This window comes from Poromitra crassiceps (assembly GCF_964638095.1).
Source record: "Poromitra crassiceps genome assembly, chromosome: 5".
Classification (NCBI taxonomy): Eukaryota; Metazoa; Chordata; class Actinopteri; order Beryciformes; family Melamphaidae; genus Poromitra; species Poromitra crassiceps.
The window spans coordinates 54,418,796-54,431,295 of NC_139642.1; the positions used below are offsets into that span (position 1 = coordinate 54,418,796).

At 45.6% G+C, this 12,500-nt stretch overlaps 1 protein-coding gene and 1 pseudogene across 3 annotated transcripts in view; both read right to left on the reverse strand.

The window, feature by feature from the left end:
• The window catches only part of gria4a (glutamate receptor, ionotropic, AMPA 4a), a gene marked incomplete at both ends in the record, with an annotated part of 168,574 nt that overhangs the window by 121,305 nt on the left and 34,769 nt on the right, over nt 1-12,500 (reverse strand). The window lies entirely within an intron of this gene.
• Nucleotides 2,746-5,925, reverse strand: LOC310777296 (ubiquitin-like modifier-activating enzyme 1 pseudogene; annotated as a pseudogene). The gene has a single exon. The product of its transcript is annotated as a ubiquitin-like modifier-activating enzyme 1 pseudogene (transcript).

Genomic DNA, 12,500 nt, shown 5'->3' on the forward strand with positions numbered 1-12,500 from the left:
GACAGACAGACAGACAGACAGACAGTCAGTACTTCCATTGGTGATATAAGCAAGTGGTAGACAAGTTGCAGCAGACAAGTTGATTGGCTAGAGCACCAGATTGTGTCAAGGCAAAGCATCCATGACAAAGAAAGGAAAGGTAGAAATAATGAGGAGAACAGATTATATAAAGAATGAACACATTGTTGCCACAATGAGCAGCATTTCAGCTAAATGTCCACAACATGTTCATGTCAGTTGATCTCTGGGAGGTGCAGTGCAAAAACAACACAGCAATTACCACTAATGACCAAAGATGTCACCAGAATCAAGAAATCGAGGAACTTGAAACTTGCTACTAAAACTACAAGAAGTGAAAGCAGCCCGAGCAGGTGAACAAAGTTGACGCTATAGTTTCAGTGAAGTGCTTAGAAAGGAAAAGAGCAGAGCGGTGGTTTCATCAGTGTTGCCCAGATTCTGTCTGCTCTTATGTTCCTTCATCCACCATGGGGGATTACTTCTTGCTGAATTGAAGGCAAATGTCAGCTTATGAAACGCGTAAGATGGCTTTACTGCAAGTATAGCCTCTCACACACGCACGCACGCACACACACGCACACACACACACACACACACACACACACGCACACACACACACACACACACACACACACACACACACACACACAATTAGAAAAAAATCATTATTTCCGGAGGGAGGGAGATAATGCTAGAATCTATATGATAGAATCATATAAATGACCTATCATGGTATATGGGCTTGGTCTACATGGCTCAATAAACCCCAATGGCAAATCGCAAAATAGAGATTTAACGATAACACTGAATAACGACATCACAACAGTCTAATCCTAATGTTAATTTACATATAGCTCATTTTCAAGTTGCTGTCGGGGACGACGAGGTTGCCAGATGCATCTGCTGCTGTAATTAACTCCTGGGATTGTTTGGCTCACAAGGCATTTCTGAATAGAGAGAGAGAGACGGGAGAGAGAGAGAGAGAGAGAGAGAGAGAGAGAGAGAGAGAGAGAGAGAGTACATCGCATTTCCAATATCTCCTCGCTCCCCACGTGAACAGGAAATTGTTCTAGTCCGCCATCTTGAAGACCGTCGATAAAAAGCTCTCATGCCTGCCCTGAGGAATGAGGAGAGATCTCCGAGGAGCTATGAGCGAGGATACACGCTTCCCGGGAAGAGAAGGGTGCGGCGGGGGGCTCGTTAAGTGTGACTACACCCCTGGTCCTGACACACTGCAGTCAACCTCTAGAGATCACAGCTAATCACCCCCCCCATCACTGTATACTCATAAATGTCCCTCTGTCTTTCCTCCAGAGAGCCCACTACAACCTCAGATGAACTATAGTGACACTTTACAACTCCCCCGGAAATATATTGTGTGTGTGCACACACACACACACATACACACACACACACACACACACACACACACGCACACACAGAGTCAACCCAGTCACGGTTAAACAAGCTCGAGTTCTCTGGTGGCTTGACCGCACATGGTCATGGTGGTGAAGAGAGCTGCACGCCGCCGTGTGAGACATACTCTGCTGCTCTTCAGTGTCCTGCAGAAACCTTTCCAAGAATCCCCCTGGTCCCCCCTGCCTATAGAAACTCTGTCACTGCCCACCTCAACATTTCAGCTGACCTCCAAAACAAAAATGTGAACTAATCTATTTTGTTCATTGTCCTTGGTCTCCGAGTGCAGTCTTATATTGCCCTTTCTCTGTACAGGGATAATGAATTGGCTCCAAAAGGCTCATGTCAGGTTGCTGTAGGCTCTTAAAGCAAATGGATGGTTTCTGCGGTGTGCCCGGTGTTCACGGTGAAAGATCTGTGCTGCGAGTGCGGAGCTCCGCAGGGAGTCTGCGGGGGGTCCGCACCGAGCTCTGTGCTCCTCTCAAAAAACAAAACTCTGCGGAAGCCTCCGCAAATGCTGCAGTCAGTTCAGATGCTAGGATTGGTTAATGGTTAATGCCGCAGTTGTTGTTACTGCCACTTTGGCATCTGACCGTGTTTGCCATAAAAGAAAAAGAAAATAGTGTGTGCACACGTAACATTGCAGAACTTGACTGTGTGTGTGTGTGTGTGTGTGTGTGTGTGTGTGTGTGTGTGTTAGGTTTGGACACACATGTTTGATTGTAGCTACTTTGTTTTCATTCTCTGAAAGACCTCTCTGAAAGTCCCACAGCCCTTCAGAATAAAAGTCCATCACACTCCACACAGCCCTTCAGAATAAAAGTCCATCACACTCCACACAGCCCATTCTCAGTCCGACTGCATCAAATACCGCCTTGTCACGTACCTTTTGCATCTGATGTTGTCCAAGGTATTTCACGCCGTCGAAATGAGAATACACACACACACACATACTCTCTCTCTCACAGACACACACATAAACCTACGCACGCACGCACATGCACACACACAGCACCACCACCACACGTCTGTAATAAAAAGCTCTAGAATTGAGCGTGCGAAGCATGCAAAACTAGTAATCTAGTAATCATAATCATCATCATCATTATCTTTATATGATCATCATCATCATCGTCGTGGCCAAACTAATTGAGTAACAACTGTATTGATGCCAAAATGCTATAGCTACAATATTATATATAATATATAATATAATATATATTTGGTCCAATTATTATGTAAAAGCAACATGAGATAAGACAGCTCTGGTTTAACTATTCCAGGCTGGGCTCCACACAAAGATCTTGATGCTCAGTGGATGGTGTATCTGACATAGGGCACTTCCACGTCTTGTCCCGTCAGATCGTTGCAGCACAGATCAAACACCAGGGCCTTCACGTGCTGGCCCAGCTCCTTTTTGGACACGTTGGTCACAATCTCCGTCATCGGCAGCTCCAGTCTCTCTTTGCGTTTGGCAGCAGGCATGAAGAAAGAGTAAAGCATGAACACTCCCTGAGAAACCATAGTGATCTCCAACCTATGCTCATTCTTAAAATAGTCCAGGAACTGTCTGAGCGTCATCTCCTCCCCGTTGGCCCGCATCATGCCCCTGACCTCATAGCGATCCCACAATGTCCAGTCAGTCTCATAGCACTTGTGGCTCGGGGCGGCGATGGGATCCGAGAAGGCGAACAAAGGCAGGGCCAAGTTCATGAAGCCGTTCTTGAACGACTCCAGCTTCTTGTGTCCCTGGACGATCTTGATGAGCTCCAGACACACCAGGCCCACAACCGCGGCTGTGGTGGTGGCGATGGCAGGGATGATCTTGCCGGCTATCAGTTTGCTCTTGTGTCTGTCCGCAGGGGGAATGTCGTAATTCTCTGCTCTCAGGTTGGACGCTGCCACGATGAAATCCATGTGGAAATTGGTGTCATCGTCCTTCTCAAAGTCAATGGAGGTGAGTTTGAATTGGGAAGCAGATTCAGGGGCGGGCAGCAGATGCTTCAGCTCCTCCAGTCTGGAGTCATCAACAGAGGCATTGGCGCTCTGCAGCTCCTGATCAGAGACATGGATTTTAATGCCAGAGTGGGGAGTAAAGGTCGGCACATTGACCTCCTGCAGGATCTGGACCGCAGCACCACGGTCACTGCTGCCGGGCTGACCGTATGTCAGGGCAAACAGGTTCGCTGCTGCCACTATATAGTCCATGTGCACTTTGTTGCTAGTGCTGAACTCTAAGGGGTGAGGACACCTCTTTGGACCAGACCAGAAGGGGGCGCCAGAAGTGGTGAGGTGATCTGGGGGGAAGTTGTGCAGTAGCTGGCAAATGTTGTTGCTGTATTGACACTGCCAGTGGTTGTGTGCCCAGGCTACACAGTCGGCCCAGCTGTGCGGGCGCTCTGTGACCAGGCACTTGTAGATGGCCTCCAGCACCTCCAAGGGCTGAGCTCCAGGGAGCTTCAGAGTACGCTCTATGAACTTGGAATCTGTGAGGTACTGCATGGCATTTTCTGGTGGCTGTTTGAATAGGCCCTCAAACTCGTCACGGGCCCACTGCAGTGTGTGTTCAATGGCATTGGGGAAGTTCTTGAGGGTGCAGATGGGGATGGACTTTTCAGGCGGGTCTTGGCTGGAGCTGTAGGACTCTGTGAGGAAGGGGATGACCACCTGCACGTTGCCCTTGGTGCCCACAGTACCAGACTCCAGCATGGCTTTACGGTAGTACACACAGCGTTGGTCCATGTACCTACGTGCTTCAAGATTGTCCAGTGCGTTGGCTACTCCGTCGAGGCTTTCAAAGAAGTCGTCATCGTAGACCCTCTCTGTGTCGGGGCCCACCCTGTTCTGGTGGGCCGTGATCCGGATGGACGGGTTCATCTGCTTCACCGCCGCTGCGGCTGTCTCACTTTTCATTTTCGTAATGTCCGAGGGTCTGAAGAGGAACTGTCTATTGAGGTTGGACTTCTCTATGGTGTCCATGTCTGTCACGATCACCTCGCCGTCCCCACTAGCCAGTCCGATCATGGCAAAGTTTTTCATCAGCTCACAGCCAATGGCACCGGCTCCCACCAGGAAGTACCGCTGTTTCCCCAGCAGATCCTGCAGCTTTGTGCCAAACACTGCAATCTGGCCATCATAGCGACAGTTCCTAGGGGCGCACTCCTCCTCTGAGAGTGCAGGTCCTTCTTCTTCAGTCAGGCACCCCATGGCATCAAAGTAAAGCCACTGCATTATGGGCATAAATTTCCCTGTGCATGCCTTCATCACTTCCTGTGCAGCCAGACCTCCAATGAAAGCATTGATAGGGGCCAAGTCACCAGCGGAGACAAAGGCCAACTTTTTGATAAGAGCTTCATCCAGCTGCTCCACTTTAGCCGACCCCGACTGGGCAGAGTTCAACTCGTTAGTCAACGTCAGCAGCTCGTCACCATCGGCCTGGTTCCAAGGCTTGGGAAGGCGTCTGTGTTTCTTTTGGAAGGCGTGGATGGCCTGGAAGCCCACATGCAGCTGTCCTGCACGGTCACAATTGACAAAGTCTGTCAGTATGAACTCTGGCTCAGCCATGGAGGAAGAGATGGATTTAAAAGAAACTTTCTTGGGCATCTTGACCTGGGAGACAATTCCTCCACTTACATAATCTGAAAAAGCAGTTGTGTCGCAGATGCTGAAGGTGTAGGGACCCAGAACTTTGATTTCAAGTGGCTGGCAGCCATTGAGCTCCGCCATGCCCTGGACCTCTGTGAAGGTGACAAAGTCTCCACTCACAAAGCCATGGCGAGCCTCATCCAGACATGTCACTACACCTGCACTGTCCTTTGTTATCATGGAGATCATGGCACTCAGAGGCTGCTCTCCATTGGTGTCATACACCACCATCTCCTCGCCAAAGTCACAAAACAGCTGGCCGAACAGGCCCCGTGTGTCTGCGATGAGCAGCTTGATGCTTTTGTTGTGGCAGTACTCTCCCACATGCCACTGCTCCTCCAGAGTTGAGTTAGTCAGCACTACCACCTGGAACTGGGTCAGGTAGTCGTCATCTGTGAGTTCTCCAGTGTAGGCAGCCACAGGGACGTAGCTGTTGAGCTCAGCCAGACGGGCCTCACTCACCTCTGCCCTGTTCCTCCCTAGGTCCTCTTCGCGCAGGTAGAACTGTGAGGAGAGGTCTCTCCATTCTGCAACACCCTGGTCATGCACAGTGACACTTTTGACTCCTCCCAGGATGATATTCTTGGCAATCTCCACTCCCAGCCCTCTCATACCAGAGATGAGGACATTGGAGTTCTGCATGCGTTTCATAGCATCATGGCCGAGCACGTAAAGCTGTCTGGAGTACAGGCTTTCATCAATCTCAGCATAATTGCCATCCTTAGCCATGCCGTTGGCATGTGTGTGCGACAGTTCAGTTGTGACAGAGTTAGAGGAGCAGTAGGAACCCGTCTTCATCTCTGTTCCTGACACGCAACGCTTCTTGGACAACAGCCAGCTTGCCATAATTGTGACTTATGCTATAATACTGTCCTACTTATAGCCTCAGCAGGGAAGGATTTATGACATCACTGACGATGTCGCAATGTCTATGACATCATCAGCGACCTCATCAAAGTGACATATTCAGTGATTTATGACATCACTGATGATGTAAATGATGATGTCATAGACATTGTGACATCATCAGTGATGTCATAGATCCTTCAATCGGGCCGTGAATATGACGTAATTGGAATTTTCACAAAAGTTCACAACTTGTGACGTATTGTGACGTTTTCAGAAAATGTGCGATACGAATCACATTAGACAGCTGTGAACACAGCTTCTTCATCATAATTTATTTTTACTTGGTTTTGGTTAGGATGATAATGCCTCAGATTTGCTCAGTTGAAAAGACAAAAAGAAAAAAGTCTATCTAAGAGGCACAGCAGCAGAATACTAAAAGCTGTCTGAAATGTATTTCTCTTTGACAGAAATTGTTAAAAGGGAAATATTTAGCAGACCTCTCATTTGCAGTGTTAACATTGCAGTGGTTAATATAGATTTTCTCTATCGGTTGTGCCCTAAAAAACACAGCATAATACCCAAACCCAATACCCTTCATGGTAAATGAACACAGCACAGATCATGCCTTCGATAGGCATGATTCATTTATAAACACACACATTCACAACCATATCTACAGATCAAGCTTTCAGAAGCTCTGTTTGATGATGACTCAATCTTTCCTTCTCTCTGCATTCTGTGTCTTGAGGCTTGAGGCTATGCTGCTGTTTGCATGAAGATAACCACAAACAAATAGGACAGATAATTAATTGCACGAGTAAATTAATGTGAAGAATAATAATATGCATGCATGCAAAGACGTATTCGGGATATGAACACATTTTGGGTGGATGGTTGGATGGACAACATAAATACAGGGAAGGAAACACAGATGCTCCCAGGCGCACTTCCAAACACACACATAACCCCGCACACACACACATAGACACACACACACACACACACACACACACACACACTACAATGAATACGTTTCTGTACTTTGCCTGTGAGAAAGCATTCTTTCTCATTACATTTAATAACAAAGGACATTTTTCTCAGGTGTATCTGGTTTGTTTGTGTGTGTGTGTGTGTGTGTGTGTGTGTGTGTGTGTGTGTGTGTGTGTGTGTGTGTGTGTGTGTGTGTGTATCTCCCCGATCTCTTTTTCTCTCACTGCACTCTAGCGTCCATAGCAACCAAACACTCAAAGTCAGAGAGCTCAGAATTCTTCAGTCTTCTGATGAAAAATGTATTCTAACTCTACAAAAAGAATATACGATCTACCTCCGGGTGTTTGAGACGTTGCTGCAGAAATGGAGGCGATTGACGCTGGATGCATGCAGGTAGATAAAATGCTGCATACCCTTCATGAGGACACTTCACATAGTCAATCATCCTTATTATACTGTAACGGGCAGCGCCCCGGTGGTTCAGTGGGAAAGGTGCAGGACATACAGCACTTGTGACATTTTGGGTTTAACCCATTGATACCTGATGCAGCATTTGCGTGTATATCCCTCATTTGTGTGTGTATCCCTTTAAGAACCGCGAACCGCGTCATGCGGTTTCGCGGTCTTAAAGGGATACACACAAATGCTGCATCAGGTCTCAATGGGTTAAAGCAGCTCTGTGGCCTTTGTCACATCTCTCCCCCCCCCCCTCTCTCTCTCTCTCTCTCTCTCTCTCTCTCTCTCTCTCTCTCTCTCTCTCTCTCTCTCTCTCTCTCTCTCTCTCTCTCTCTCTCTCTCTCTCTCTCTCTCTCTCTCTCTCTCTCTCAAGTCAGTCTCTTTCTGAAGAAAGTACAATAGTAAAATAATCAGATTTGGGGATAATATGAGGCAAAAAGCAGTTTACTTGATCACTGTATTATCCTCTGATGGATGCTAAACTTCATGTCATTAATTACAGCGGCTTGGTCTGGTGTTGTCCCGCCATAATTACCGTGATGTGTTAAACATAATCAGTTATGCTAATGACATCATAATTAACCTAATGAATGCATTAATTTATGAGAAAATATCTCTGTCAATATACTTGTCTTCACATAGTGTGGTGTTAATATGAACTTAAAGCATTGAGGAGTAAAACATAAAAATAAAACAATAAAAAGTTCCCATATTAAGATTTTGCAGCAAGCGGTACTCCGAAATCTAATCAGATCATCAGATCATCTATAGAGTAATTTGTGGTGTAAGTATGATGTTTCTATCATGCTTTGTTCTTGTTATAGAAATAATATAATCCATTTGGATACTTACAACTCAGTAATGTGATATATAATGACCTTTTTTGAGCAACTACATTACCATTTAATATTGTCAGTAATGACTCTACATTACCAGTTTCAGTCATCGTGTGTTACATGTGTGGCCATATACAACAGCAACAAACCGTGTCTCTCTCCAGATCTAATCTCTCGCTCTCCCTCTCCCCAGACGACTGCTATGACGATATTACCTCCCATATGGAGAAGTGTGTGCGCGCGCCGCAGAGAGATCATTTAAGCATATGTGCTTCGGTGCCAATAATTCAGTCCGTATAATACAACCACAAGACAGGGTGTAATAATCATCTCTTCCCAGAGCTGATACTGCTGCAGTGGATTTCTTTGTCTGTGTGCGTGTGTTCACAACTCACTCACTGTCTCACAAACACTATTATCTACCACACATTCGTCATCTTCTATAGCAACAAATGAAATATTTGCTATACTATAGAGCAGATGGAAGATACTTTTGGAGATACTTTTGTCACCGAAGGTGCTGGTAGATAGAGGAGATGTGAAAACAAATGGAAATAAATATACAAGTATGGATGGACGCGCACACGCACATACATACCTCAAAATCTCTCTATCTTTCCTATTTGAGCACTCCCTCTCTCTCTCTCTCTCTCTCTCTCTCTCTCTCTATCTCCCTCCACCTCCCTCCATCATCTGGCAGACACCAAACACAATCCTGACCCAAATCTATGCTTTGTAGGCACACCTACTGCCTTACAAACATCAAAACCGTGCTCATATTCATCTTCCTCTCTCTCTCACTCGCTCTGTCTCTGCCCTCTCTCTCTCTCTCTCTCTCACTCTCTCTCTCTCAACATGGGGGCTCGAACATGCGACTTTAGTGTTGTTAGGCAGGGAATGTACCGCTGCACTACTCGGGATCCCCGCCACTCATAAACAATCGTTTATAAAATGAATTGGACAAATCAATAAATTGACGCACCCCTGCCCCGCCCCCTAATGGCCAGCATTTAGCTACTTGAATAGTGCAGCAATGACTGCAGACAGATGGACGCACGGATGGATGGACAGACTAGAAAAGAAAGCTGTGGAGCTGGCTAGACAGAAGCTGCAAGCCCCCTGGAGATGTGGCGTGGATAGCCAGTCTTTTAGTGGCCAGTAGTGATGCACGTATCCAGAACCCGCCGGGTCCCGTGGGCTGGCCCGCCCTGCAGGCGTTCTGGGTTGGCAAATTAGGAAAATATCGCAGGTGCGGGCGGGGAAGGCTCAGAACGTGACAAAGCAACATTATTAAGTAACTTAGTTGGAGCAGTGAAACACGCAGACTAACCCTTTGAGGTAGCCTATGAGCCCTCAAAACAAAGATTTTGGAAGGATTATTCGCTGTAATTATTATTTGAAGTGTCCATAAATTAATCCCACCGCAGATTTTCTGTTAATGGACTGTGATCTATTTGTCAACTTTACTGCAACGTGACCAATTGAGAGCAATTGAGGTAATTAAAAGAAATGGGAAAGAATAAGAACTGTTTCTGTAGCCTATAGGCCTACCTGCTACCTCCTTTTGAAGACCTTGGATTAATTGAGGAAAGACCGATAATAGCTATTTAGACTTTGTAACGCCGACGAGGCAGAAAGAACTCCTAACGTACATGAAAGCAGTCGCACAACGGGTGACACAGAGCAGTAAACCTGTGGCGCACATGTGTGTGTGTGTGTTTGTGTGTGTGTGTCTGTGTGTGAGAAAGAGAGAGAGGGGGGAGAGAGACAGAGTTTGGACACCTTGGAGAGCTCTGCGGCGCTCATCCTGAGTCCAGAGACATATTACATTAAATTGGCCATTTGCGGGCTGCTGGATTGGGTTGGGTTCAGCATTTTCAGACATTTTAACGGGCCGGGCGGTGCGGCTCCTGGCTCCAATGACGGGTTGGGTTGGTGCGGGGCCTTAAGAAAACCTGACCCACGCATCGCTAGTGGCCAGTGGAAAGCGACCCCTACCTTGAGGAAATGACTCCAGACAGATAACCCCTCCTCACTGAAGCAGAGTCCTCTAGGCAGTTGGTGATCCCATTTAGCGAGCAGAGCACCCTCGGCCTCTGGTGACTCCTCCAACTCAATGGGCCACAGATGGGAAGGCTTTGACCTTCATCTGAACTCTGCCCACACAGACACGAGGGAGTGATGCTGGGCAAGTTGAGTTTTCCCAGCCCAGCGTCTGTGTAGAAGTAGCTGCTGCTGGTGTCACACAGACTGAACATGAGGTTTGACAGGAGTGTGTTTGTAGAATACATGCAGTGATTCTACTTTACTACAGACTGAACATGAGGTTTGACAGGAGTGTGTTTGTAGAATACATGCAGTGATTCTACTTTACTACAGACTGAACATGAGGTTTGACAGGAGTGTGTTTGTAGAATACATGCAGTGATTCTACTTTACTACAGACTGAACATGAGGCGTTTGACAGGAGTGTGTTTGTACAATACATGCAGTGATTCTACTTTACTACAGACTGAGCATGAGGTTTGACAGGAGTGTGTTTGTACAATACATGCAGTGATTCTACTTTACTACAGACTGAACATGAGGCGTTTGACAGGAGTGTGTTTGTACAATACATGCAGTGATTCTACTTTACTACAGACTGAACATGAGGTTTGACAGGAGTGTGTTTGTACAATACATGCAGTGATTCTACTTTACTACAGACTGAGCATGAGGTTTGACAGGAGTGTGTTTGTACAATACATGCAGTGATTCTACTTTACTACAGACTGAACATGAGGCGTTTGACAGGAGTGTGTTTGTACAATACATGCAGTGATTCTACTTTACTACAGACTGAACATGAGGTTTGACAGGAGTGTGTTTGTACAATACATGCAGTGATTCTACTTTACTACAGACTGAACATGAGGTTTGACAGGAGTGTGTTTGTACAATACATGCAGTGATTCTACTTTACTACAGACTGAACATGAGGTTTGACAGGAGTGTGTTTGTACAATACATGCAGTGATTCTACTTTACTACAGACTGAGCATGAGGTTTGACAGGAGTGTGTTTGTACAATACATGCAGTGATTCTACTTTACTACAGACTGAACATGAGGTTTGACAGGAGTGTGTTTGTACAATACATGCAGTGATTCTACTTTACTACAGACTGAACATGAGGTTTGACACGAGTGTGTTTGTACAATACATGCAGTGATTCTACTTTACTACAGACTGAGCATGAGGTTTGACAGGAGTGTGTTTGTACAATACATGCGGTGATTCTACTTTACTACAGACTGAACATGAGGTTTGACACGAGTGTGTTTGTAGAATACATGCAGTGATTCTACTTTACTACAGACTGAACATGAGGTTTGACAGGAGTGTGTTTGTAGAATACATGCGGTGATTCTACTTTACTACAGACTGAACATGAGGTTTGACACGAGTGTGTTTGTAGAATATATGCGGTGATTCTACTTTACTACAGACTGAACATGAGGTTTGACACGAGTGTGTTTGTAGAATACATGCAGTGATTCTACTTTACTACAGACTGAACATGAGGTTTGACAGGAGTGTGTTTGTAGAATACATGCAGTGATTCTACTTTACTACAGACTGAACATGAGGTTTGACACGAGTGTGTTTGTAGAATACATGCAGTGATTCTACTTTACTACAGACTGAACATGAGGTTTGACAGGAGTGTGTTTGTAGAATACATGCAGTGATTCTACTTTACTACAGACTGAACATGAGGTTTGACACGAGTGTGTTTGTAGAATACATGCAGTGATTCTACTTTACTACAGACTGAACATGAGGTTTGACAGGAGTGTGTTTGTAGAATACATGCAGTGATTCTACTTTACTACAGACTGAACATGAGGTTTGACACGAGTGTGTTTGTAGAATATATGCGGTGATTCTACTTTACTACAGAGTGAGCATGAGGCGTTTGACAGGAGTGTGTTTGTAGAATATATGCGGTGATTCTACTTTACTACAGACTGAACATGAGGTTTGACACGAGTGTGTTTGTAGAATACAAGCAATTAACTACAGTTAATTAAGTGGGAGAACACTCACCACCTACAGTACATGAATTTCATTTGTATTGGTCTCAAGTGAAAGTTTTTGTGCTCTGGATGTTATAACAGGCTTTCTGCACACTTACTCCAAGCCACGTAGTTTAATGAGGAAAAAAGTGACAACGTTTCGATCCTACACTGGATCTTCGTCCCTTCTATATTTATTTATTTATTTATTTTACCATCCCTTAATGAT